General features: G+C 36.8%; 1 pseudogene; it reads right to left on the reverse strand.

Moving 5' to 3' along the window:
- Positions 1 to 620: 620 nt before the first annotated feature.
- Positions 621 to 23,186, reverse strand: part of LOC128124298 (vomeronasal type-2 receptor 116-like) — a 55,960-nt pseudogene continuing 33,394 nt past the window's right edge.

Below are 23,186 nucleotides of genomic sequence, written 5' to 3' on the forward strand. Positions count from 1 at the left end.
TCTAACTTAGCAAGCAACATGTTATTCAATGACTGATGAAATATTATGTTCAAGAAGATTACATTTACATTTTGAAAATCCCATATTCTTCAGTATAATTACATAAACATGAATGAAAGCATAATAATTTAGTGAAGAGCTTTGAGACTTTAAAAAAATGGTGGATGTTCTTGTAAAAATCAGTTATATTAAAATTTGAATATAAAATAAAATTTTGATCTATATATTTTACCACTGTGATTGAAAGACAAGATAAACTTTTACTATGATACACTTTCAAAATTTAAAACATGTGATGAGTGCAATTGGAAAAGAGAATATACTGGATGCTTTCAAGCAATTTAAATCAATAACATGAATCTTAGCAGTCTATATTATAGAAGGTTTCAGACAAGCCCAGATACATACTGAGGTCCTGCTCTTATGAAAATACAACCTGGATTTCAAATGTGGATAACTCCAATAGCTCTAGGACAAAGAGGCTCTAATACAATTGGATGACTGTATACAGAAATTTTCCTATAATCAGACTACCATGTAAAGCACAAAGAATCAAACCCATACTCTAACTGCATAACACATATTTTCAGTAGAGATGAACTGGACTTCATCTTTGAAATTCATGTCTTAATATGAGAACTATGTTGAGTTTTAAAATAGGTTTTGAGAGGGTTATTCTTTCTAGAATGTGGCCTGTTCCTGATATGATTAACTGAGTTCTTATCTGGCCTCATTAAGATAATATAGCACTTAGGGACAAAAATGAAGCCAAGGAGGGCTACACTAGAAGCCAAGATAGAGAAGACTTCCATAGCCACCATGACCTTTCCCTTGGTGCTGTGGTAGACAGGGAGGAATGTGATCCACACACAGAAGAACACCAACATGCTGAATGACAGGAACTTGGCTTCATTGAATGTGTCAGGCAGATTCTGTGACATGAAAGCCATAGTAAAACTCCCAAGTGCCAAGGAGCAGAGATATCCCAGTATACCATGGAAGGCATAATCTGAGCCTTTGTTACACACAAGGATGATATGTCCATGTTCAGCATGGTAGTCTTGGTCAAGGAATGGAGGAGAAGTTCCTAGCCAAATTCCACAGAAGACAAGGTGGATCAGAGTACATATGGGGATGATGAAGTTCGGAGCCTTTGATATTATTAACCACCTCACCACTCTCCTTGGAAAAGTAACCTTGAAGGCAATAACCACAGTGATAGCTTTGGCCAACACAGTGGCAAGAGCCACAGTAAAAGCACCTCCAAAAGTGATCTGCTGCAGGATACAGGTTGTGGTGTTGGGACAGCCAATGAATAGCAAGGAACAGAGGAAACAGACAGTGAGTGCGATAAGCAATGTGTAACTAAGTGTCCTATTATTAGCTTTGACAATTGGAGTGTCTCTGTGCTTCACAAAGAGTCCAAGAACCACAGTTGTGAGTACAGAGAAGCACAGAGCTATGGTTGTGAGAGACATCCCCAAGGCGTCCTCATGGTTAAGAAAACTCACAGCTTTCTGGAGGCAGTGTTTCTTCTCTGTCTCTGCATAATGACTCTCTGGACACTTCATGCACTTTTCCATATCTGATCATGAATGAAGGTGAGATTTAATCCAAGCTGAAGTTATCCCTTTTATTCTAAGCCATTTTTCTGTACTTTTTGACAGAACTACTATCCACATCACTTTCCTTTTTTCTCAGGGACAAAGAAACACAAACTCTGTAGTGAATGTTTTCATATTTATACCACCCAACTTCCTTATCTTTCAGTTACTATTCATGTGAACTTATAAAGTGTGTTGATCCAACTCAGCCCTCTTTCTTCTTGCTCCATTCTTTAACTTCTCCCTCTTTTACTTCCCACCTTAATGTGCTCTCTTGTCTCTTCTTTTTACATTTTAATACTCATTGAGTCTATTCAGTGCAGCTAGTATTTACATATTATGGAGGCAACAACTGGAATATGGGCAACATTTCAGAGTCCACAACCTTAAAGAAAAAGTGATGTCCCTCTTTTGGTAGTAATTATCAATTACTAGTAGATTCTCATACAACCCATCTTCTTTATAGTGATGTAAATTAAATACACCTTAATCTTTTCTTTCTTATACACCTTCAAGCCTCTTGTGCAATTGGTGTATCACTTTTGGAAGTTATTAGAATACTGAATTACAATACAGAACATACTTTATTTTTGAAACCACATCATAAGTCATACCACATCATTAATTTGAGTAGTGCAAAAAAGGGAATATGCCCTTGAAATTATTTCCATAAAAATACTCTTCTTAAATATAGGGTCTCCATTTTCTTATCATTATAAAATGCTTCCTGTTTTCTAATATTGACTCTTCTCAGTGGAAGCTTTAATGAATAGGCATTACTACATTGTTACAGGCTTGATTAGTGCACTAGTGAATAGTCGTCATTCAAACTGGAAAGGTTAGAACTACTGAGACAGTTTTAGGGTATGAAATAAAACAGTGTTATAATATTCTGCTCTTGACAATTCATAAAGTTCATCTTGTATTTGAAGTACAAGAACAGTGATTTATGCATGCCAGATTTCCATTGTCGTTTTTTGTATGATTTTAAAAAGAAACTAATCACCAGATTTTCAATTTTATTTTGTTGCCAAATTTTATTAACATATTATTGAACTCACTTTAGTAGAATAAAACTTATTTTTATATACCTTGTAAATAATTTTTCCTTCAGCTATCGTGACATATTGTTATATCTGTTCTTAGGACCTACTTTCAAGGTATAATCTCAGGCTCTGTTATTTCCTTCTCTTTTATGTGGAGGTGTTCATTTTGTTTTAGTTTTCTAAGTTTTAATGGAGGACTAACATGTATAACTACATTCCTTACTAAAGGCAAATAATACATGTAAGAAAAACGAGTATGTGAGTGTGTGTGTGTGTGTGTGCATGTGTGTGTGTGTGTGTGTGTGTGTGCATGTGTGTGTGTGTGTGTGTGTGTGTGTGTGTGTGTGTGAATTTGTGCATGCATATTCACTAAAAGTTTGTTTCTTTTGAATAACAGCTTGACGGCACAGTCTTTTACATCTCAATGTGGGAAAATCCATGAAAGAAGTTGCAGAAAGAATGTAAAAGTGAGAAGTCCTACAATACTTCAAGTGAATAGAAACTTGCAGACACAGCTGGGCAGTTGAATATATAAATTTGAAGTTTGATACCATGCATATAACATATGAAAGCTCAGTGCAGACCAAATATCATTATGTATTGAGAGTTGGCATAAAATACTACACTTAACTGAGAAGTTATTTGACCTCATAGCTCTTATAATGGAAAGACACTTTAAACTTTAAGAATGTGGCAGTAGGAATTAGTCCATATTCCATCCAGGATTGCACTCCAAAGAGTATTTGGGTAGCAGAAACTGAATTCAATGAGTTTTTCTTAATTTTTTTAACAAAAGAGAAAAGAAGTTAGGTAGGAAAGTGAAAGATTTGGGAGGGTATGAATATGATCCAAATACATAATATGAAATTCTCAAAGAGTAGAAAACATTTCAAAATTTCAAAATTGAAATAAACCTGTTCACAAATTTAGTATTAGGTATGTAAATACCAGCTTTTAAAGATTTTTCTTCCCAATGAAATATGCTGTGAATACGTTCAGGACCTATTCTTCTAAATGGAAATTCTATATTCCATTGCAGCTCTTAGTTCTTGGTACAACTCTCAGTAACAGACTGTTGGAACTGTTTGAGGATATTGTTTTATATATGGTTTCTCAGAATTGGAGCATAAAAATGGACATAATCCTATTCATTAAGGAAAATTTAAATTTTAGTTATGCTCTACAGTCAATAATTATATAGTGGGGATATTAATCACAAATTGCTAATTTTCTGTTCTTGCTGGGAAGAATCATTATTAAAATAACCTATCCTACATTTAGGTGAGTTCTAATTATTATTAAAATACAGTTAGGAAAACATCCAAATTGTGTATTTTATTACTATGTGTTAAATTAAGTGGGGAAATAAAGCATATTGATTAGTACAGAGAAAAGGGGTTTCCTGCAGGAAACAATAGCTGAAGTTGATCATAAATGTAAATCAATTATAAATTTCTGTGCCTACTCTGCACCATTTCAAGACATGGTGATGCACATTTCATATCCTAAATAAGAGAAGGAATACATTTGTCCCACTTCTCTATAGATTTTTTTCAGTTTTTAAGATAAGGCAGAATTCTTTAGAAATGTGGAACCATTATCTGTAAGATTTATTCTTACCTGTCTCATTGGAAATCTCATTGTCTGCACAAGGAGTGCAATCATAGCAGCAAACAGCCTTGCCCTCTAGGGAAATTTTCCTGAATCCAGGACCACAGCTCTCAGTGCACACAGACTTAGGAATCTGAGAGAAAATGGAGCAAATTTAAGTTAAAAAATTCTCATGGTTTATTGAAAGTCTCAAGCGGGCCTTTAATCCCAACACTCGGGAGGCAGAGCCTGGCATATCACTGTGAGTTTGAGGCCAGCCTGGTCACCAAGTGAGTTCCAGGAAAGGCACAAAGCTACACAGAGAAACCCTGTCACAAAAAAGGAAAGAAAGTCTCAATAATATTTTTAGTATCACATAATTAATTTGCAAGTTTTATTCGATAAAAGTAGAAAAGGAATTTGAGCATCTGTGACCTAATCAAAATTGCTCTGAGGATTATCCCATTATTATACAGTTTGGATCATAATGAGGTAGGGACAGTTTTGATGAGCGGAGGTCATAGAAGACATGACCTAAAAGGTCAAGTGATCCTTCCAGATGGATCTTGTCTCTGAGTTTGCTTTCTAATGCATTGAGAAACTTTTATTTCCATCATGATTGTAAGTCTTGCTTGTCAATTAGCAGGACTTATCATCACCATGTAAACAAATTGTTGGGCATCCCTGTGAGTGTTTCTAAAGAAAAGTTTAAAGGGTTCACTCTAAAAGTGAGCATTATCATTCTGTAGGCTGTTTTCTCAGAATTAAGTATGAGAAAAAGGTGATTCATTGTATTTATTTTTTCTATTGACTGAGAATATGATGTCATCAGTAACCTCATCCTCCTAGAGCAATCAATTTCCAAAGATAAGGGCTGAAGGCTCATACTGTCATCCAAAAGAAAGACTTGCTTAAGTTACATTAGGTATGTATGTATCTTCAGTAGCAGAAAAAGTAATAACATAAACACATGCACGCTCTAGTATTTCAATTCAAGGGGTGGATAAAAGTAATGGTAACTGTTTATCTTCTGTAATTTTAAGCATGGAATCAAGATGAACTACTCAAATTTCAGAAACAGTGAAGGAATTCTAATAGAGACATTGTGAATTGGTTTGAATGAAAAGTGGCAATTATAAACTCAGATATGTGAATATGTATTTCCTCAGTGGTGGTGGTATCTTGAGAGTTATTGCAAATTTAAGAGTTGCAGACTTATTGGCAGAATTATTTCAGTGGTTGGGGATTTTGAAAATTTATGATCCTCACCTAATTTCAGTATTCAATCCCTGCCTCCAGTGTGTGGACTGAGACATTATTTTTTCAGCTTCCTACCCATCTCCCACAGATGCAACACACTGTCATGCCTCCTGAGTATAAAGGACACTCAAAACTCCAGAACCATAAGTCAGATAAACTCTTTTTTCCAAAATTCACTTCAGGTGATGGTGTTTGATAATAGCAAGAAAATATAACTTATTCAGTTTTCTGTTGTGAATGTAGAGATTTTCTACATCAGAGTTTTCTGTGAGACATTATGAGGATTGCATATACCACTTCTCAGGTGTACTTAATTTGTGTCAAAGTGACAAAATTTAACCCATGTACCACTTAATATTAGCAGACATTTAAATATTAAAAAGTTCTTTTTAAATAATCAGGGGATTATAAAGCACTGTCTTTTAGTAGTAATTTTTTTTGTCTTTGTCTACTGGGAATTTTATAGTACTGGGATTTATTTTCAAAAGTAGAAGTTGTTATACTGGAGGATATATTGGTATTATTATGATAAGTTTAATGCATTGAGATAATATATAACCCACCTCTAAATATCTTTCTGGCCATCGTATCATCTTCTCAGATAAAGTCAACTGTTGACTCTGTGGAGCATTGGGAAAAAAAATTCCTACTTTCACTTTAAGTCCAAGACCCTTTGGAAAATTCCAAAAGTTGAGAATGTCATACTTATCATCATCTAACTTCTGTTTCCATTCTAAAGCCATATTGGCTCCCATGTGGATATTCCTCAAGAAAGGATGAAGCTGAAAGCGATGCAAGAACATGTTTTAATGTAGGTCTGAGAGTTTGACCAATAATGGATTATAAAATAACTCTCAATGTTCATAATCTGTGGTGTAGGACACAATAATAATGTAGGTATGATTGAAGGTCAGCAATGGTGACCTATGTAAATGGGATACAATTCTACATCTTTGGAACAGTCAGCCTCAAGAACATCTTCTATACAAACTTAGAAATGGAATTGGTGAGTATTGATTGAAGCAAATCTCAATTTCTTTAAAAGAAAGCTATACCCATTTACACACAGGATTCATCCCAAAGGTCATTGAGTAAAATGTGGGTACTTATGACCAAATAGTAGTTAAGAGAAATCATTTATGTACTAACAACTTGGGATAATGAGCTTTCATTGTTTCACTAAGAAAATTCTGGTGTAATCATTACAATGAAAAAATTGTGCAGCTATTTGTGACATAATTTTGTATTCAAAAAATCATTTCCTCCTTGCCACTAGCACCTTGTTCCTCAGCAACATGAAGAGAAAGATCTGTACTGACATGGAAGATAGGATAACATGTGAAGAATCTCCTGTGGATGGACACACAAAAACACATACACACACACATGCATATGTGAATGTATACATACTTATACTATATGTAAAATTCTGAAATATGTAATACCTAGTTTGGTGCCTCTGAAGACTGTCAAAATTTCACATTGTTGATGCTCTAATACAATGGAATGAATATTACCTGCCAGGGGAAGAACACCAATCTTTCCCCATTTCTAAATGATTGCATTTGTACTTGATGAAGGCTCATCTCATGGAGACTCTGGGCCACAGTATAGACAGCCTTGTATGTATTGTAGCTGTCTTCACTCATTACCATGTCAAACATATGTCTAGGCAGTAATTCCAAGGAAGCATTGGGTTGGCAGTTCTCCAAAAGATGACAATCCGGCTCTGAAAATGAGCACTTGAAGAACAAAAACCACAACTTAGGAAGGTAATTGTCTTCTGGGTATTTATAAGGATTAACTGTTTGGATGAAATTTTTAAATTCAGCCACCTGCTCATGGTGTTTTGAAAAAATGAGACTTCCATGGAATGAATCCAGCAAGAAATAATCAGCGATATTAGTAACATCCCACTCAGAGGTCATGACCCAGACTTTACTTGTCAAAATTTGTTGCCCTAAATTTGTCATTAAACCTTGTAATAAATCATTGTCACCATAAATGATGATAATATTGGCCAATGTTTCCTGGATGATGCCAAGACTATTCCAGTATTTGTATGAAAATGAATTCCAGGTGCTTTGGATCATTTCTACAAAAGCTATGCAGACTTGATTTTTCTCCATATTTTCACTGATATCTGCTAGAAATTGAGTCCCTCTGTGATCATCTGGGATAATCAGACCAACCCATGTCCAGCCAAAATGAAGCATCAAAGAGACCATGGCAAGAGACAGAGTTGTGCCTTGGGGGGCCATCTGGTAGAGAGAAGTAAACTGACTTTGGTCACTGAAGATAGGCTCAAAAGGACCAACAGTGAACTGAAGAGAAAAAAAATGGAAACAAGAGAAAGAACAATGGCATTATGCATAATCCTTGTTCTGCAGAAACAGAAGGAAATGGTTAGCACAATGATGGATTCACCCTGATTTTAAAGACAAATTTCTGTGAGAGAGGTTTTCAGAAAATGACTGGCGTATTTTCTATTTTTATTTATCCTCCTTGTCTACTCCAACCTCCCCTTTCTTTTCCCAGTGACTGAAATAGAGGTCTATCTCAAATTGTCTGTACAATTGTCATTGATATCTAACTAATCCAATTATAAATTTTTACCTATGGACACACCTGAAATGTCAGCAAAGGAGATCTGGCTCTTTTGCCCACACAACTCCTCACCTGTGGAAATTTGTAGAGCTGAAGCAGTGTCCCAATATGGGCAGATTTTGCCCACGATGGTCCTGTTATTACAGCAGTTATCCTTTTCTCCTTTAAACAGTTATAATTACAGTGAAGACTGTGAAGGTTGCTCAGGCCTGTGAGCCAAATAAGAGCATTCATAAGAATGTTTTTCTCACTGTATGGGACGTTATAGAAGTCAAATCCTTGGCCGGGCGGTGGTGGCGCACGCCTTTAATCCCAGCACTTGGGAGGCAGAGGCAGGCGGATCTCTGTGAGCTCGAGGCCAGCCTGGTCTACAGAGCGAGATCCAGGAAAGGCACAAAGCTACACGGAGAAACCCTGTCTCGAAAAACCAAAAAAAACATAAATAAATAAAATAAAATAAAAAAAAAGGAGTCAAATCCCAGAGATATGTTTGGTAAAATGTGAGGGTTCCTGTTGATCTCCTCAATGGCAAATACCAGGGCAGAACCAACTGGTGTATTTTAAAATTATAACTGCAGAGATTGAATAAAAATATATCCGAGGAAATTACAGACCACACAGAACTGCAGATTCCAACTACGAAGACTAAGGCACAGATGCCAGAATTCCTGGGTGCAGCTGGGTATTTCAGTGTTTGTGGAAACTGCAATGCCTATACATAAGCACAGTAGGAGAACTAAGACCCTAATCTTGACTGAGACTAAATGAAAACATTCAAGGCTTTAAACATATCTCTGATTTTGACTCCAGCCCTAGAACTTCCAGATGCCCCAAAACCTTTTCATTGCCAATGCATGACACAAAAGACAAAGAGGTTTTACCCAAATGTTGGGACCATGGAAATTCCCTGTGATACATCATTCCAAATGATTGGCCCCTGTAGCTATATGTTGGTCCATATGTCAAATATGTGTGGAGAGTCCTGCTAGCTTAATAAAAGAATGCAATCGAGTTAACTATTTTAAGACCTGATAATCACAGTATCTAGTAAAAAAGAGGTCTTCTAATGAGCAAAAAAAAAATCAATCAACTGTTTAATGACTGTTTGACCCAGTACAAGACTCTACTCCTGGCCTCAACTTGGGTTCAGTTTGCCAACAATCAAGCTATCCCTCTTGCCTGATGATGACCTACAGGGGCTCAGATAAGACTGTCACCAGATGAATGATGAAACCAGGAATGTGGGAGATGCAATATGTACTTTTAATAAAATTGTTTGTGCCTAAACCAGGAACCTCATCCCAGGAAGAGGAACTGATTGTTCTAGCCCAGTATCTCATATGGGGAAAAGGAAACTCTACTACTATATACATGGATCATCAGTTGTTATGATTTTACAATTGGGTATGTCAACTCTGTGATCTATAGAGAAAGATGGTTTCTTACTGCTGGAAAAAAGGACATTAAAAAATCTTGGCCCTCCTAGGGGCTATGTGGCTTCCCCTAGAAATTGCTGTCCTCCATGGACACACAGTTGAACTCACTGTCTGACAGCTGACACTAAAACTTAGTGATGTTCTGATGCCACATACCACAAAACAGTGCTACCTGAGACTGCAGGGTAAAGAAAAATGGTCCGTACAAAACTATATGTAGTCAGGATAATTCCTATGTCCGGGCCTGATGGCAGTTGGGGCAAATCTCTCCCACTTGCATCCCCCAAGTAAACACACAGAGATTTATATTAATTATAATTGCACAGCCATGGCTCAAGGTTTTTGCTAGCTAGCTCTTATATCTTAAATTATCCCATAACAATTAATCTATGTATCACCACATATTCTGTGACTTTACCCGCATCCCACTAAATGTTGCTCCTTCACTGGCTCACTGGTGTCTCTCCCTGCCTTCTTCCTGTTTGTCTCCTTGAATTTCCCACTGTCTCTAAGCTGCTTTGCCATAAACCAAATGGCTTTATTTGTCAACCAATCAGATCAATACATATTTGTAGTATACAGAAAGACATTCCTCCATCACCTATGTGTTGATGGAAGGTACCAGAAGAAAAGTTCATTCTCTCAGAAATAACTAGCTGGATTCTGGTAACAAACCCTTACCAGGCTATTCCCCTGGGTACCACAAAACCTTCTTATTTGTTCAAAACAATGTTTGTTATACCTATATGCGACGCACTAGCATGGTATATATCAGCAATATTCCAGGAGTGTGTTAAAGTAAATCGAAAACAGAGAGTCCTTACCCAGGAAGGGATCCAAATGAAAGAACAACACCCTGTCAAACATTGTAAAAACTGATTTCAACCAAGATCTGCCTTGCTGGGGAAGGGAAAAATATTTGCAACTTTCTTAAAGATATCATTTTGAGTGGTTAAAAGTATTCCCCACATAGACTAAAAGTGTTCAAATAGCTAAAAAGATGAGGCATAAATGAGTGTTCCAATTTGACTGCCTTCTAGCAATAGGGTCCAACAATATCCTGATTTTCATAACTCAAACCCTCTTAAATAATAGCTACGGCTTTAGACATAGAGCAGAAACTTCACTGTGTATCTAGACCTCAGAGTTCTGAGCTGACAGAAAGAATGAACAGGACATCAAATGAAACTCCAACAAAATTCTCATTAACATCCAGAAAAAGATGGATAGGCTTCCTCCTTTACTGTGCCTCAGTTTACTGTTTCCCATATAGGGAGGGATTAACTACCCATGAGATTATATTTGGGAGAATTCCCCACCTTCTTCCAAGGCTCAGCGACAAGCAGTGGACAAAACTCTTTAATCATTCCCTTATCAAGTCACTAAAGGCATTCCAGTTCTCCACACAGGCTATTCACTGAATTATCTGAGATACTCAGCCATCTTCTGAGTGCATCACCAATTTCACCTTGCTTAAGTAGAGTGATATCCTCTGTGTCAAGAAAGTAGCCAAAGGGACACTGGAGCTAATCTGTTAAGGATCCTACAAGGTCATTCTCTCCACTCCTCTTGTGGTGAATGTAGGTGCCCTTACATAACAGACCCACCCCACCCAGATAAATAAAGTGGAAGCCACAGATGCTATTCTCAAATGGAATGTCTCTGAACTATGGACCTATTAATAATAAGGTGTCATTTGTCTCCAGGTTCTTGCACTCCCTGCTCTTATACCTCTTACTGAACATTGTGGTTTTCACTATAGGTACGAGCACAGGGTCACAGTCCAAGCCTCACTGCTCTAAGGACTGGACAGGAGATTGAGGATGACAGATACATGGAAGGTATTATCTGATGTGACTACAGACCAGCAGCCTTTATCTCATCTTGATCTTTACTTGCTGATGCCAACTTTAAGTGTTTGTCTGTATTGGAAAATGAAGGACTTGAGAATTTATCATTTCAGAGAGTAATACAGAGTTTATGATTCCATGCATTCTCCGTGGCTTTGTCCCCTAGTTGCCAGCATCAAGGCAGTTTCCATTGTAAAACTGGAGAGTCCTAAAAAGTTTGATTTAAAATGATTCGTGTTTTTGGGAGTTAGGAATAACCTAAGAAATCAGACTCTATTCTTCAGGTGGGACCTTAAGGATAGAGTTATATCACTCCCATCCAAAATCAGCCAGAATTGCTGGTTATGCTTAGACCATGCCCTCATGCTACTTAGGGATATGAATTAAACAGACTGTCAGCCCATTGACTGACATCTTATAGTGACTGGGGGTAGCCTTAATTAAGAATAGGACACTTACAAAGGACAAAGTAATATACTATCCCAAATTTTTAACCTACACACTTTACCTTATTGGGTAGCTGATATTCAGCTTAATGGGATGATTCATAACATTATGTGTATATATATATATAAATTTGTATATGCAGTATTACTGGGCCTCTGGGACTACTTGGTGGACAAATGCAAATGGTTTGACTCAATGGTTCATCTAATTGTTTCCAAACTAAGTAGATATGTTAATCAGAACTTAGAGGCCTTAAAAGTTCCTGTTTCTGAATTTAAAAAAAAAAAAACAGATTCCTTTGCAGAAATGTTCCTACAAAATTGGAGAGGTTTAGAGTTCTCATGAAATACAGGAAAGTATGTATGGATTTGGGAAAACCTGGTTTGTCTTTACTAACTGATCAGGAGCAATTAGAGAAGTTCTTGGCATGGTTGTGAAAATGTTTGCTCCTCCTGGCAAACTACTCTGCTATCAGCACTGGGTGGGCATCTAACTCTCATTCTGATTGGATCATAAAATAAATGGTCATGATTGGCTCATTCCCTGAGAACAGTGGTGAATGTAGCAGTGCCCCAGTCCTTAGTAGGCCTCCAGAGCTTAGCACATCTGACTGGATGGTGGAAGTGCCATTCAGCTTGTAAAGCTCAGCAAATGGACAGCACCACCTGATGAAAATGATAACAACACACATAGTTTTCAGAAAGACTCTAAATATGTTAAACTTGCTTTTTGCTTCTGTAGTTTGAATTCTAGCTCACTGTTCTTGTTAACTGATGTATTTTAACACAGAACATGGGTTTTTTTGTACTTAAAAGCTCATCCTGAGAAAGTCTCCATGCTACCCTGGGATTCTGATCACCCAGTATAGTTGGGGGCTGGCTAAGAAAGGTTTTCTATTGGCTTAAATCATGTTCCAAAATTCTTCTCTGGTGAATACCCTAAACACTAAATTGTATACATCAAACCAGGAATAAAAATTAGTTGATATCATCCAGTTATGAGCACTGCAAGGTGCAAAAATAACTGACCTAATAAGACATGCCCTCTGATGCAATAGGAAAAGAAATGTTACAAGAATATTCAAATAATTTTCTGTTTGGATCAAGGGCATGTTCCATGAGAAGACATTCATTCATAGCATGGTTATTTGGAACACAAAAGAGACCATAAGCCCAAGGAGAGATTAAAAAATATTATTATGTTAAACAGATGTAGAATTATCATGATTCCTAATAATTTACTTTTCAAACCATAGATGAGAACATTGATCCATTTTTCTCACAGAAAGCTCTGCTGGTAGGTGTAAATTAACAGAGACCTTCAACTGATCATTTTGGAGAGAATGAGGCTCTGGATAATGCTCAGCTTCAGATGAGGAACACACATTATTCTCAGGTGCAAAAATCTCAGTGTTCTTCCAGAGGTTGTAGATAATTAAAAGAAAATTATTTTCCAGAAAGAACAGAGTAATTGTAGATACAAATGCATAGTATCAGTGGCACCAGAGCTGCAAAAGGTCATACTAGAAAAAAAAAACTCAAACATAGAGAAGAGAGTTTTGTGTGAAATCACACCACTAGTTGTGGGGATTTTGTCCTTGATAGATTTTGTGATAGTCAGTTATTATCAAAGCTTTGAACTCCAGTAGGTTTACCATAGTTGAGAGAAGGCTACAGTTTTATGGGTAATACCACAACATAGACAGGATTCTTTGGGGAAAAAGAAGAAATGTCAAATTGGTTGAAGGGGAGGGTTAGTATAAAGGAGCACATATGGAAGGAGTGGGGGGTGCTGTGGGATGGTCTGTATGTCAAATGTGTTGCTGATTGGTCAATAAATAAATCACTGATTGGTCAGTGGCCAGGCAGGAAGTATAGGCGGGACAAGGAGGAGAAAAAACGGGGAAGTGGAAGGCTGAGAAGGAGAGACACTGCCAGCCGCCATGATGACAAGCCACATGTGAAGATGCCGGTAAGCCACGAGCCATGTGGCAAGGTATAGATTAATGGAAATGGATTAATTTAAGCTGTAAGAACAGTTAGCAAGAAGCCTGCCACGGCCATACAGTTTGAAACCAATACAAGTGTCTGTGTTTACTTGATCGTGTTTGAGCGGCTTGGGACTGGCGGGTGAGAGAGATTTGTCCTGACTGTGGGCCAGGCAGGAAAACTCCAACTACAGGGGGGAGGAGTGAATATAGTCAAAACACACTGTACTTAAGCTCTCAATTAATTCATGAAAGCATTTAAACACCAAAAAAGCAGCCAGACACACCAAAATGATAAGTAAAGAAAGGCATGTACTGGAAGGGAAATGGGCACAAAAGTCCTTCATAGTAGAAACCAAGAAAAATAGTGGAAACCAAGTTATCTTTCCTAACAGAAAGATTTAAGTGTGTGTGTGTGTGTGTGTGTGTGTGTGTGTGTGTGTGTGTATGTATGTATGTATATGTATATATGTACACACATAGGATGCATGCATTTTGAGAATTTCTTACATGTATGTAGTCTTATGAGCATATTATATTCATAATCGCTGTTGTATTTTCCATGCAAAGACAGAAGAGGTGCTCAAAGCCTCCAACCACTAAGCAATGATAAGGGGATGAAAACTTTAATCACAAAATCTGAACAGTATATGTTAGATCTCTGTTTTTTCTATATATAGAACATCAAAAATTATGTCAAGTTCATATATGATACTAATATGTGGGTTTTTTGCTGCTTGAATGATTTGTTATTAGGTTTTTAAAATGAAGAAGCACTAAGATAGGTGTGGAGTACATCATATTAGTTTCTTGGAAGAGGACAATGGGAGAGAGAAGAAAGACAGCCACGCTTAAGTACTTGAGTTCATCAAACATGGAGGTCAGACAGAGATAGAGAAGCCACATTGCAGGGAAAATGGCTTCAGAGAAACAGAAAGGGAGCCCAAGATATCACAGAAGCATAGTGAGGATCTGCCCAGAACCCAAAAGAAAGAAATAGAAAGAAAAAAAATGAAATTAGGATTTTGAGAATGAGCACTCAGCTGCGTTCAAAACCAATGAAAGTTATGACACACTCAAGTACGTAAATGTTGGGATCTGGATATTCACTATTGTTATACCCAAGAAAGTTCAATCCTATCTCCTATGTAAAAGTTAAAATTGATTTTGGATTTTAATATATTTCATGGACATTAATTTTTAAAAATTTTGACCAACATGAAAAACATAAAAATTGGCAAAAATTGTGAGAAATAAAAATACAAGATTCTGTCTTTTCATAAATATATTTTAGTAACCTATGATGTACAATATTGTCCCTGGATGATTGCTGTAGAAGATGGACAGACATATTGAAAGGTATAGAAATCAGAGAATGTGTTGTAGGAATTATTGTCCCTGCATTGCCTAATTTCAACTGGAAATCATAGATGTCATTATTTATTAACTCAATTACATTAGGTATGAGAGTGACATTGGATAAATTAATATTTATTAATCTTATTAGACAAAATCAGTCTAAAATGGTCCAAATTATTACTTAATGTGAATACAGTGATAGATAGACACATATATTTCTGCAAGTGACACATTGAGGTAAGTAATAAAAGAATTCCCATAGTGCTAACAATAACAGCCATCAGTATTCACTTCTGTGAGAACCCCCAAAACATTCTTACACCAGGTAGGCTGGTGTGTATCTGATTAGCTGTATGTGTGTTTCTTGTTGTGTTGTAAAATACCATGGCAGATTACACATTTTTTTGTGAAACACCCTAAGAAAAGAGGAGCGAGCAAATAAGATCTCCATGCTAATGAAAAGTACAAAGTGAGGATAAACAAAGCACACGGGATACAACAGAATGGACACCAAAGAAAGGCTTTCTAATAAATTAATGCAGTCCACACAGACCTTCATACAAAGATGTAGAGAGCATTCAAAGTTCACTGTGCCCATATGAAGAGAAAAGGCCACAGAGCTTCAATTCATGGAAAGAAGAGATTGATTATGAGGCCACAGCCAGCAGTGGAGGGAAGAGCTCAGAATCATGATATAGATAGGCATCGAGATATTTTCACTGGTAATACACAAAAGGAAGACAGATTGTGAGGAAACATGAAAGCTGACTTTACTGTCTGAGTTATGCTCCATGAAATTGATAGTTATATCTCTTTATTGCTTTTTTTCAATTCCACAAAAATATATTGTATATATATATATATATAGTATTATATTATATTATATTGCATTATATATATAAATATATATATATATTTATGTGGTGTTGTTCTTAACTATTTGTCTTAAAAAGATAATGAAAACATTTATTGTTATCATTAAAAAGCAATGTTGATAAATCTTGGCCATTCCAAGTTAGATTATTTGTTTGAAAATTTTTACATTTTATAATCAATGTTTTATCCTGAAAGTTTCATGAACATGACTGCCTGAACATGATATGAATTAAGAATACAATAATAGATATACCAAAGTGGCTGGGAGAAAGATCATATGGTCTTATTTCTAGACAAAGAACTGGAGGGAACTATGGAAATCAAAAGTTAGAGAAATAGTCTTCTACAGGGAAAAGCAAAGCCATCAAATATCCAATAGCAAAATGTCATCCTCAAAACTATGCATAGGAGTACATTAATGTAGACTGATCTGTTTGTAGTTAGGAACATGTGTGTATATATATACCCTTATGTTTATATATTAATGATTTTTTAAACAGTCAATAAATTTGGAAGGAAGGAAGAAGACTTATGTGAGAAAGTTTGGAGGTAAGGAAGGAAAAGAGAAATACTCCAATTGCATTACAATTTCAAAAATAAATGAAGTAACAAAAAATTTTAAAACAAGCATCCCACTGTAAGGTGGTATTTTATTTGCACTGAAATGTGATTTTAATTGTATGTTAATAAATAAAGTTGCCTGGGGTTCAGAGCTATTAGAGCCATAGCAAGAGCCTGGTAGTGGTGGCACACGCCTTTAATCCCAGCACTTGGTAGACAGAGCTAGGGAGATCTCTGTGTGTTCAAAGATACAGCCAGCATTGCAGACACATGCCTTTAATCTCAATACCAACCATAGAAGACCTGGAAATCTCTACAGACAGGTAGTGACGAGGGCAGTCATGTGTTTGGGTTTACAACCAATGAGAAGGCAGAACAGAAAGGCTATAAAGACAAACACACAGGAAGCAGCTCCGTTTCGGAGAGCTCTTTGGCTGAAGAGGATCGCTGAAGCAGGAAGGTTGAGGCTCTTAGCTCTGACCTCTTGACTTTCTTCTCTGAATCGGCTCTGTGTTTCTTATTTAATAAGATGGTTGGTTACATCTACACCACTGCAATGCATTTTAGAATAAGCTGCAAGGAAATGCTTTTCGATTTTGATGTGTGAAACTGCTCACAAAAGGGCATATACTTATAGTAGAGGAGGAAAAACTTCTAACATCCAAATTTTAAAAGATAATATTAATGTGATACATGGATTTTTGTCACATTATTAACATAAGAAATGTTTGGAGATTTGGGGTAATCTACTTTGATATATCTAGTGAACCAAAATTTAAAGACAATGGGATAGACATGTTCTTCATCTCATTAATTTCTAGAGACAGTAACTATTTTAATTTGGAAGGATAACAGGCACCATGCATACAGGATTTGTCATATGGAAAAAAAATATTTCACCTAGGGCAAAAAACCTAGCACTGGGTATGGGATGAATTTGATGTCGACACACACATGGTGGAAGGTTAAGTTGTCCTTCCACAGATGATCTCTCACCTGCATGTGAGACTTGAGGCATGAGTGTACATGGACACACACAAAAATTTAGGTAAAAATGTCTTGTAAAGTCTATATTATGTGCAGTCCATTAGACTAAGTCATGCTGCCTCAAAAGAAAACTTACATTAATCTGGAAATTAATATATAATTTTATGTTTGTATATCATATTATCTGAAGAGTTACAATAGCCCTAAAATAAAATCTGTTTAAAAATTTAGACCACACAAAAACCAAAGTAGTGAAGAAAAATTCCTGCCCACAGCTAAGTTGTTTTTTAATCTTGATAATTAAGTTGATCATTTCTAGGCATGTAAAAATTATATGCATGAAAAAGACAAAGAAACTTAGAGAGCAGATATAATCCCTCTTTGAAAACATATATGCACTCTCTCAGTGTAATAAAGAATGTAATCAGAAGCCTTACAAAATAATTTTAGCTTTGAGATACATACATCTCTTGTTCCTCAACATGTACGAAAAAAATTAGGAAAAGTATTGTACAACGGAAGATTTTGAGGGAGTAATGGAAAATGAGAAACACACACATATTACTCTTTTGTAGTAACAAAAATATTTCGCTACCACAAACTTAACTTTATTTCTGACTTAGTAAGAAACAACCTTAAGTGGCTACAATCTTGTCAATGTGTTTTATGACCACATCCATGTAAATGAGATTAAAAACTTGTTAGAAATGCATGGAAAGACATGCAAAAGGGAAAAATGCTTCTGGTAGTAAAATGTTAGTAAATAATTAATTTAATTAAAAAATTTTGAAGACAGGCATAGCTGTTTTGACAAGAAGAAACTATTGCCAGCTTCTAAATCTGACAATTACTGCTAAATCAGTGGTATCTAGCAGGTGCAAAATAGTTACTCTACCATCACATCCCTCCATAGTAACAACTTTTGGAGGCATCACCTTTTTTACATGAGTACATATAGACTTTTAGACTGTCCAGAAGAGCCAGGTAAACTTTGATAAAACTATCCTTCCTCTAAGACCTAATATGAGAAACGTTACTGTAAAGGCATGGCCAAGAAAGATCCAATATTTCAATTGTCATATTTGGAAACAAAGATCAATAAACAAACAAGCAACTTACTGTATCATCTTTGAGAATACAAAATAAATGAAGAATAACATACAATTACATAAGGATTTTTGAATTAGAAGAGGGTTTTTCATGATAAAAATAAGAAGCATAGGAGCTTGAATACACATATCACCTGGGTCATTTGTAACATGAAATCTAAAACAGCATAAATGAACAACACTTACTGTATGCGAAAGTCGGTGTAAATGTTTGGCAGATAAGGATGTGGAACTTTGTTGTCTGTGTACAAAGTATGAACTGGGAAAAATACACCAATGTTTTCATCTCCTTCATGGTGAAAATCTTCTTTGATTCTGAAATAACACTCAGAGGAGTTATAGGCGTATGCATGACTGTGATTAAACAAGATCCTGATAATAATAACCAAAAGAAAACATCCCACCAACACATATGTCTGCTCAGACATAAGTCTGATGGATCCAGATCTCACAGGGTCCTGCAGGTTTATACTTAGCTCAAGTGTTTGTGACCCTCTGCGCTTCTAACTTTGTTGATGGGTGAGGCTGTCACAATAATCCAGAGAGCTGTCACACTCTGAGCACTTACTTATACCACTTCCACTGCCACTGAGAATTCTGGAACTCTTTCTACCCTTGGGCTATGCATCTGAGGCCCTGTATTCAGGTGAAAAACAAGCTGGAAAATATGTTTATAGATTTTCTTCTGCACCCTTAGGCACCATGATTTCACCTAAAACAACAGGCAGTAAGATCTCAGGGATGAACTCCTCTTTGGATTATTTGGTCACAAGAATGAAGCAAGAAACTTTTCATATCAAAACAACTGAGATAGATGTTAACAGTGGACATTAGAGGATGGCATTCCAAGTGTAGTGAGTAGAGAAAGGGTCAAAATCCCATGATGGAGGGAACCCAGCAAAATGATTGAGACATCATGATTTTCCAAACCAAAAGAAGTCAGTAGATTCTACCTTGCTTAGTGTCTGTGTCTCAGAGATTCTTTGCTTCTATGACACATCTATACATGCATATTAATATAATGTCCACATCCAGTAAAATCTGCTTAGTTCTCACTTTGAGAAAATTAATGATCTTACTAAATTATTCAGTTCCAAATTGACCAACTAACTGAGACATGAAGCTTCTTGTTTGGATTCTATGCTTTGAGGTACTGTAACTCTGCTGTCCTAGTTAATCCTCAGTAAATAATTGGGTAGATGTGTTGTTCTGATAAATACCTGTACCTAGTTCAGTGAGTTGACCAGCTATTTACCCTGTTTTGAGAACATGAGGATGATAGGAAATCCTTCTCTTTTCTCTATAAAGCATAATAATTTAATAGTCTCTAAATGTATCCTTCACACAATGAACCAAATGAAGCTGTTATGACAATCGTTCTATTTCCTAGTTCACAGGATATGCTAACACAGTCAAAGTCTTTTGTATTATGTTGTATAAATAAGTTGGTGCTCCAACACATTGATAAGTTCCCTAAAGAAAGGATGGAAGAGTGTTGTGAATAAAAACCCACAGACACTTGTCTGAGGATTGATAAACATTATTATTTCTTTTTCAGTCATGTGCACTAGAAGACAAACTTAAACATCAAAATAGTACAGTTGGCAGTGAAATTAGTAAATCCCTTCATCACTTGAGTTTCAGGAACATAGAAAGCAGGAGGAACTGAATTACCAAAACAGGATATCTAGATGCTGTGTGAATGTCTTCTAAGGGATTGCTGTTTATGCACAACCCTCTTTGAACTTTGTCACTGAGATTCTATGATATTTTGTTTTTTGTTTTAGCATATTATATCTCACTTTATATTTTGTTGTTACCTCTTAGAAGCTCATTCTTTTTAAATGAGAGACAGAAATCAAGTGGATCTCAATATGATCGAAGAGTGGGAGGGAGTGGTATGAGTAGAGGGAAGGAAAATTGATCAGGATATATTATATGAGAAAAGTATTTGTTTTTAATAAAAGGAAGAAAATTTAAAAGAAGAAAGCAAAATGTTTTCACCTTAATGGACTACATACTTATTCTTGTTATGAATTTGCTTATCCAGAGCATAATGCACATGTCAACACTAACATTGAGTGCCTTGTTGAGTATCTTACACACCATCATGGTATTCCAGACAGCATTGTTTCTTGTGTGTGTGTGTGTGTGTGTGTGTGTGTGTGTGTGTGTGTGTGTGTGTTTCTTTTTTAATCACAATCAGTTTCAGGTCCCTCCCCTCTTTAAGAGTCCTCCTCTCATCCCTATTCACACAACAGACACATCCAGTTCTCCTTCCCTGTTTCTCTCCAGAGACATGTGGGCCTCCCATGGATATCAGAAAGCCATGGTATATAAATTTTCAGTAAGACTGGGCACTTCCTTTTCTATCAGTGCTAGAAGAGGTAATCAGAAGGAGGAATCAGTTAACAGAGTCAGACACAGCCCCTCATCTCACTGTTAGGATTCTCACAAGAAGACTAAGTTATACCACTGTAACATATATGCACAGGGATTAGGTCAGTCACATGAAGGAGAGTACTTAGATAATTGGAATCTGAGGACAACTCTGTGATGAGCTAGAAACCTAGAGCACTGAAAACTCCCAGGAATAGATGAGGGTGACCCTAGCCCAGTCTCTTAGCAATACAGGATATGTAGACTAAACCAGTCATCTCCAGTAACAAGACACATCTTTCAGTGGAGGGACTAGGACACTAATGGAGCATTATTTCTTACAAAGGAACTCTCTTCACAGGAAGAGATTTACAACATTAGGCCCATATTCATGGAAACCACTAGTTTAATATGTCCTCCACCATCCTTTATCAACAAGCATGGTGTAATGGTAACATAGCTTTTCACAGGTAAGATACCATTTATGTGGTGTTTGCACAAAGGGCTGTGACAGCACTTTTCAGAAGGTGGTAAATGCTTTGAATCAGGATGCAATATATTGTATGCTGTCTTTCTTATCCATCAGTTATGGGTCAAGGAATTCTGGTGTGGAAATTGGAATGTTTCCACTCAACATTACCTCTCATGTAGCAGGGAAAAATGCTTATTTATGCAAGGACTTTATTGACTGCTGTCCTAGAAATGTGCTTTCAAGAGCTGGAGTACTACTGCCTGGAAACAATATAAATATTTCTTCAAATTAGAACTTGATATTTCATCCTGGTCAAGTTGAGCTGTCAATGGCCTCATGTGAGCAGGTTACTGTAGGAATAATGGTGCTAGGAAATGGGATTAGTCCACACTACTGAGGGAAATACTGGTTGTTTTTGTACAATGAAAGAATAGAAGATTATGTCTGGATTAGAGAAGATCCTTTAGGAATATGGTCTATGTTACTATGTCCTGTGATTAATACTGTAGGAAACTGAAACCAAAACCAGTCCATGTAGGATGTTACAGAGCCCATGACTTTCAGAATGAAGTTAGACATCATACATTCAGGGAAACAGTCAAGACCTTCATAGGTGCTTTGCTATAGTGTGGGGGAAATGAATAATGGGAGATAGTAGAACAAGTTCATTATTATAGACTCTCACTCTACTGACTGTAACAATTCTTTTCCCTTTCCAGGCTCTCAGGTAGACCCAAAAGTCTGGGATACCCAAAACCCTTGTATTGGTGGACACCATCCGCCTATTATTATCAAGCTACAAGATCCTGCCAGATATATCACCCAAGCTCAGTACCCTCTCTCACTCCAGAGCCTAAGAGGACTTAAGCCTATCATTTCTGACCTTCTCAGGAAAAAGCTGCGCTGCCTAACCTCTTCACCTTTTAACACCCTCATACCTGCAGTTAAAAAGTCTAATGGAACCTACAGTCTGGTTCAAGACCTCCAGCTCATTAATTCTGCAGTGTTCACCCTCCATCCTGTAGTGCCTAACCCTTATACTCTCCTGTCCACTATCCCTTCGGGAACCTCTCACTTCTCAGTTCTAGATCTCAAAGACACCTTCTTTTCTATTCCTCTCAGTCCTCAGTCTCAAAATATCTTTGCTTTTACCTGGACTGACCCTGACATGCAGCGGTCCACACAGCTGACCTGGACTGTTCTGCCGCAGGGATTCAGAGACAGTCCACACCTATTTGTTCAGGCTCTGGTCTCTGACCTGCTTTCTCTGTCTCACCCTGGCTCTAAACTAATACAGTATGTAGATGATATTTTACTCTGTAGCCCGTCCTTACAGGTTAGCCAAACTAACACCTTTGCTCTCCTAAATTTCTTATCCAGCCGAGGTTACAGAGTATCTCCTTCTAAAGTTCAGTTATCAACTCCCCAGTTCACCTATTTGGGTCTATCCATTACTCAAACTCGCAAGGCTATTACTATAGACAGAAAGCATCTAATCCAGTCCCTTACAGTCCCTTCTACTAAACAGGAGATTCTGTCTTTCCTTGGAATAGCTGGCTTCCTACGGTCTTGAGTTCCATCTTTTTCTCTCCTTGCTTGCCCCTTGTACGAGGCAG

The sequence above is a fragment of the Peromyscus californicus genome, unplaced genomic scaffold, assembly GCF_007827085.1.
Source record: "Peromyscus californicus insignis strain IS unplaced genomic scaffold, ASM782708v3 Scaffold_4__1_contigs__length_199733344, whole genome shotgun sequence".
Lineage (NCBI taxonomy): Eukaryota > Metazoa > Chordata > Mammalia > Rodentia > Cricetidae > Peromyscus > Peromyscus californicus.